The following is a 6,759-nucleotide window of genomic DNA, read 5'->3' as shown; positions in this document are numbered from 1 at the left end:
AAATTTTTCCTTGTCTTTCTCTTGCTCTCCTTCTCCAGACTCCAGCCGCACTTCCACTGCCATTTTTCTCCTTCTTCCCTCTTCCTCATCTTGGCCACACTCATTCTTCCCTTCAACATTATATTTTCACCCTTGCCTCTTCTAGGGAAAACCATTGTTAGTCATCTTTGAACAAAAGACCTTGTAAGATGAGAGCTTTACAACCTCTAGTGGCGGTGACTCTGCGACGACCGTCGCCGCTACCTCTCTACGAAGCTCAACAATACCCGTACTAACCGACCCGCACAACCCGCTCATCGATTCAACCCGCACCCGAGATATCTGAAGCTTCCATCAGTCGGAAACAGTTTGATATATGTTTGATTAAAACCGCCCAAACCCGTATTTTTCACCCATCGCCGACTGAAACCGACCCGTGCTCAGCCCTATCTCTTACTACTTCAAATGTAGTTTACGAAGAAGTTTTTTGCTATGTCATATCAATAAATTATTCACATCATTTAATATAAAAAAGTACAGTTGCATCCATTTAATCAAATTATACTCATACAATTATTATAATTATTATTTTATGTTTTTATTTTCAGGAAATGTAGGACAAAAATAACAACGGTAAGTTTCCTCCTCCATATAATTATTGTATTAAAATTTTCACTTAAAATAATGAATTCTATCAAAAAAAAAATTAACCCATTGAACTAACTATTGTTTTTTCCCTATTAATTTGCTTTACTCTAGAAAATTCATTAAGGAAATCATTATTCTGAATTTTATGCTACTTCAACTCTCTGCAAAAAACTATTAAATTGTTATATAAAAAATTAAATTAAATAACATATCATTTCAATAAACAAAGACAAAAATGACTAAATAAAAATAAACACGTTCATCACAAAAAAAATTCAAATTTATGTGTTGTTATATCTAAAATTAATTTTATTCTTTTAATTCATAAATTATCTTTTAATAAATATAACAAACAAAAATAAGGAGTTAAAAAATTCCTCCAATAAACAAATATGAATATCCCTCCCTTATGCATCAAACCATGTCACAATGCTAATGTTTGTGTGTTAAATATATATATATACACACACTTAATTTTAGTATTTTTTTATTCTAACTTCAATACTTAATGCATTTTTTATGTATAAAAATAGTGTAATTAATTTAATTTATTATTTCAAGTAAATTCTGCAATTTATGATTAACAATTAAAATTAAAATCATATTAATCTTAATTTTCATGCATGAGAAATTGGAAAAGTGTTAAAATTAGACATAAGTAATTTTTTTTTTAAAATGATATGAGGTTATGTTCAAAAGACATAAGTATAAAATATCATTAACTACAAATGAATTTTTCCTAGTAAAATTTTAATGATGCACTTCCTTTACGACTGACTTTTCAAGGGGGGTGGACTTGACTTGATGTTCCCTTACTTCATGAAAGGGTTTAACTCATGTACTTTTTTTCTCATTTAATAAAGCTTTATTCTGTTGTAAAAAAAATATTGCTATTAATGTAAAGGTCATGTAAATTTTAAATATTATTACTATTATAATGATTTTTTTTTCACTAGTATATACACACATATATATATATATATGATATACTTAAATTAATTTTTTTGGTATTCTAATTTTATTAATTAAAAAATTATTTATATATTCAAAATACTAATTAATTTAGTTTATTATTATTCCCCAATTATAATATTATCTTTTTTGGTACATCGGAAAGATAAATTACACCCTCCAAGAATTGATCTCTGGACCTCCCTCACCCAACTTACATGTCCCCTACCTCTTACCACTTGAGCTATCAGTAGTAAAAATATTAGTTTTAATACATGAAAAATCGAAAAATTTTACTATTAGATTTTTTTTTGAAAGATAAAAATATTTAAAAAAAAAAGGCTCGAGAGCAAAACTCTTTAAGCAGCAGGCAATACAAACCAATCAACACCGGCGACAAAAAAAAGATCGCGAACAACACAAAAAGATACAACAATTCCAAAAACAAACCCCAAGATCGTGCTAGACAAAAACCTATCAAAAGAAAAACCCAAGACAGAAAGATAGGAAAAGTTAGAAAGAGTCGAAAAGAAAGTAGGACAGAGCAAAACAACTCAAAAGCCTTGTGCCCTGAAAAAACAAAGAACCCACTAAAACAACAACAAAAGACCAGCCAAACCCAACAAAAAAGAACTTGCTTAGGAACTCCATAAAGCCTTGGATGGTTAGCAATAAGATGACCGGTGAAGCTTTGAATGACTTCTTCCCCAGACCCAATGATGACGATTTTCGGCCTATTTGGCAATCAAAAATCCCTACGAGCTCTCGTCAAAGCACCAACAACACCACGGGCTTCAGGAAGAATCAGTGGCGAGCCTTCTTTAGACGAAACCTAGACTATCAGAATCTTAGCGACCTCCTTAGTAGAAACTTTTGGGACCAAAAGCATACCTGCACCAAGGGCTTTCATTGATCTTCCTCTCTTCCGCTGCTGCGTCATCGCCAAATCCACCGCTGCTGCTAAAACCACGCCGCCACCACCGCAGGCCAGGGTAGGGGAGGAGCAAGGTTCCCCCACAACAGTCGTTACACCAGAGACAAAGGTGTCCAACTTGGGGTCGATGGTACACCACCCCTCTTTTACAACATCAGGAGCCACGCCACCCCTGATTTCAGAACCAAGAGTCTCAGGGAAGAGGAGTTTTGGCGGGCAACAGAGATAAAGAGAAGTCCGAGAAAGGCCAGAAAGCATGGTAATCTAATCCTCTGAAATATACCCAACCCGTTCAATCGGAGAGGAACTGCGACGTCACTTTTCCCAGACCTGACTGAACGAGGATACTTGGCAAGAGCCACCGAAAGTATCGAGCCGCCCAACAAAGCACCATTGAAAAGATGGATGGTGAGAGAGGCCAGCTCTAGAGATGGGTATCTCACAAATCCAAAACGAAAAGCTCTCCCACACCTCCCCTGCCGCTGCACGAATACGTTCACCAGGCCACCAATTTGACCAAAGAGGCCACAGATAAGGTAGTAATCAGCCACCTCTGAGATACCGTCGACTAGGGGTGTACAAGGGACGAGTTCAACGAGTTTTGATTAACCCTAACCCGGCCCTAAGCATTTACCGGGTCAATTTATAGACCCTAACCCGTCCCTAGACCCGAATCAACCCGACAATATGCGGGTCCAATTTAGGGCGGGTCTATGTAGGACGAGACCGGGTTGGCCCGAAGGACAATGAATCTAAGACTATTTGATACTAATTGTAAAATTTAAAGATAATAACATACTAAAAGAGTTATAAGTTATAATTAATTTTTAGAAGAAAGAACTTGAAATGATCCAATTCTTGCATAATCTATTGCACTTGAGAGGTTTGTTTGATCTATATGCACGTGCCACTCATTTTGTTTGATTTCTCTTCCCTTGTCTCACATGTGCATAATGCACATGCATGATTTTCTCTTATTATAACATGAAAGTGTCCATCTTTTGACCAACATATATTTAACTCACAATATAGATGTTAAACATTTTCATCTCATCCATATGGTAGGATAAATTTGAGCACCATCTATCACATTTTGATCATTATAACAAATTAAAATTTTATAAAATATATATGTGGGACGAGCCGGGTGACCCGAGTGTCTACCCGAACCCGACCTAAAGCAGGATAACTCAATGATCAACCCGAACCCAGTATCTTTTAATGATCGATCCGGGTTGAACCTGACCCTAGAGGCTTGGGCCGGGCCGGGACGGGTTGGCGGGTTGGGCCGAGTCTTGTACACCCCTACCGTCGACGAACGAGGTGAAGGACGATTTGGCGCACCCTCCTTTCCTAGAAACTCGATTTGCGTCGTCGCTCTCTCCATCCTCTTCGCCATCATCGTTCTCGTCTCCACCCGGGGTTGGGCCGCCGCCGGACGAAGGCACGATTTGCTGCAGGCAAGGGACCGAATCTGAAATCCTAACAAAGGTTAGGGAAGAAGAGAGAGAGAGAGTGTGACATTACTTGAATTTTTTAATATTAGATATAAATATAAAATAATATTAACTACTAGTTAATACTAGTATTGATCCCGTGTCATGCACAGATGGAATAAGAGTATTTTATCGGCATACATGATACATTTTCATATTTCCTCTCTCATTTTTCTTTTTTAAATACGTATATCACATATTTAAGTTTTTTTTAATGAATCCGAGTCACATTGTAATTCAATTTTTTTCTAATTTGTTATGTTTTGAATCAATACACCAAAACTATTTTAATCTTCCGACTAAATACAAGAAATCATAAAATACAAAATTTTCGAGTTAATTTCCAAATCAATGCTTTAAAACTATTTGATATCATTTTTTATGACATATTTGATCTCATTTTGAACGTAAGAAATTGCATTCAATTTTTTTATTTTGTAATATAAAAAATTGCCATAATCATTAAAAAAAATTGTCCGCATACATCTTAATGGTTGAAAAGTCACGATTAACTTTTATTAATTATTCTAATGTCATTAAAAATCACTAAATGTCATTAATATAGTAGTTATTTTTGAAAAAAGACACAATTGACTTTTATTAATTATTTCAATGTCATTAACTAGCGTTTTTTTCCCGTGCGTTGCAAGGAGAATATGTCTATTGTATTTGATACATCAATTAATCATGAACGTGATTGTGCGAGTTCGTTTTCAGTTATTATTTTTTAAATTCTAAGTTATCTATGTTTTAATCTTTTCTTTAAAAATGTTCCCAATATGTGCTCTCATCTTTTTCCATTAATTCCCCCCTTAATTGTCTCTTTTTCTCCCCCAATTTTGTTCCTCTCTCTTTTCTCTAATCTGACATTTTAAATTTTCAGTTTCCCTATATCTTTTTCCTCTTTGCCCATTTATTGTCACTCTCTCTCTCCCCCCAATTCACAAATTAGGGAAAATCTTAGATATGCAGTATCTTAGATATTAAGGAAAATCTTTTAAAATTTTAAAGAATTATAATCTCAGCATTACATATTTTATGTTTATATTATAGATCATGAGAAAGAATAAAAGGAGAAATCAGGGGATTCCTGTAAATATGCAGTAAATTAGGCTTGAGATTTTTCCTAATTTAAAGAGATAATGAAAACGGTTTCAAGATTTGTTTTGAAAATAGTTTTAGTAAGGAGTAATCTAGGTAAATCTTAGATAATTAGGGCAAATTTCTTAAAATTCGGTTTCAAGATAAAATAACACAACAAAAGAGAAACTATCTAACAAATTGACACGTGGAATTTGCTGTCTAACAAATTGACACGTGGAATTTTTCTTATGAGATTGAAACACGAGTTGCCACCTCACCAAATCTACCTTATAGAAGTTCTTCTTTTCTAATATACTAGTATTTTTTCCCGTGTGTTGCACGGGGAATATGTCTATTGTATTTGATATATCAATTAGTCATGAATGTGATTATGCGTGTTTGTTTAAATCTTAGATAATTAGGGCAAATCTTTTAAAATTCAGTTTCAAGATCTGTTTTGGAATTGAGAAACACGTGTCAACAAAAGATAAGTTATTTAATTTTGAGGAGGGCTCCAATTACTCCAGGAGTAAGATAAAAAACTTACTCCAAATCTTGGCCCTTGATTTTATTAAAAAATAAAGGTTGAGATTAAAACTTATATACCTCTCACGTGATCTCCTCTGCTTAGATTTCTCCTTCTTCTTTTTTGTGAAAACCTAGAGGAAACACCACCCCTGTTCTTAATCCTAATTATCAACACCTTCTTTTCGTTAAATTCTAAATTCTCCCTAATCTGAATTCTGGAGCAATGGCAACGACACTTCTAGGAGCAACTTTCAGGGACGGGAGTAACCTCCACGGCAATGACACAAGAATTCCACAATTAATGGATAAATGTACGACAAGGTTGAATTGGATTCAAAGTTGAATTCACAATGTTTCTGACACAAAAGTAATAGGATTGGATCCAAAGAAGCTTAAAATTTTGACCAATTATAGAATTGGATTCATATGAGCTTAAACTTGTGACCAATAATAGGATTGTAATCTTGATTCATGAGTACAAGAGAAACATGAGGCGGGATTAATTAAGAATATATATGACGAATATATACCAGAAGAAAATGAGTTTTTACGTTTGCAGTTTTCAGATTGAGGATGAAGAACATGAGGTGGTGTTTCCTCTAGGTTTTCACAAAATGAAGAATGAGAAATCTTGACAGAGGAGATCACGTGAGAGGAATTTATGTTTTAATCTCAACCTTTATTTTTTAATAAAATCAAGGGCTAAGATTTGGAGTAAGTTTTTTTATCTTACTCCTGGAGTAAATGGAGCTCTCCTCTTTAATTTTTTCTAATATATATTAATATATAGAGGAGGAGATGACTGATGCAGTATCTTAGATAATTAGGAAAAATATTTTAAATTTTAATGGATTATAATCTCAGCATTACATTTTTTTATATTGTGGATCATGAGAAAGAATTAAATGAGAAATCACGGGATTCCTGTAAATATGTAGTAAATTAGGCTTGAGACTTTTCCTAATTTAAAGAGATAATAAAAACGGTTTCAAGATTTGTTTTGGAAATAAATTGAATAAGGAGTTATCTAGGTAAATCTTAGATAATTATGACAAATCTTTTAAAATTCGGTTTCAAGATAAAATAACATAACATAAGAGAATCTATCAAATAGAATGACACGTGAATTTTGTTTTATGA

This window comes from Lotus japonicus, chromosome 4 (genome assembly GCF_012489685.1).
Source record: "Lotus japonicus ecotype B-129 chromosome 4, LjGifu_v1.2".
In the NCBI taxonomy this organism is placed as follows: domain Eukaryota; kingdom Viridiplantae; phylum Streptophyta; class Magnoliopsida; order Fabales; family Fabaceae; genus Lotus; species Lotus japonicus.
Note: the sequence above shows the minus strand (reverse complement) of the source record.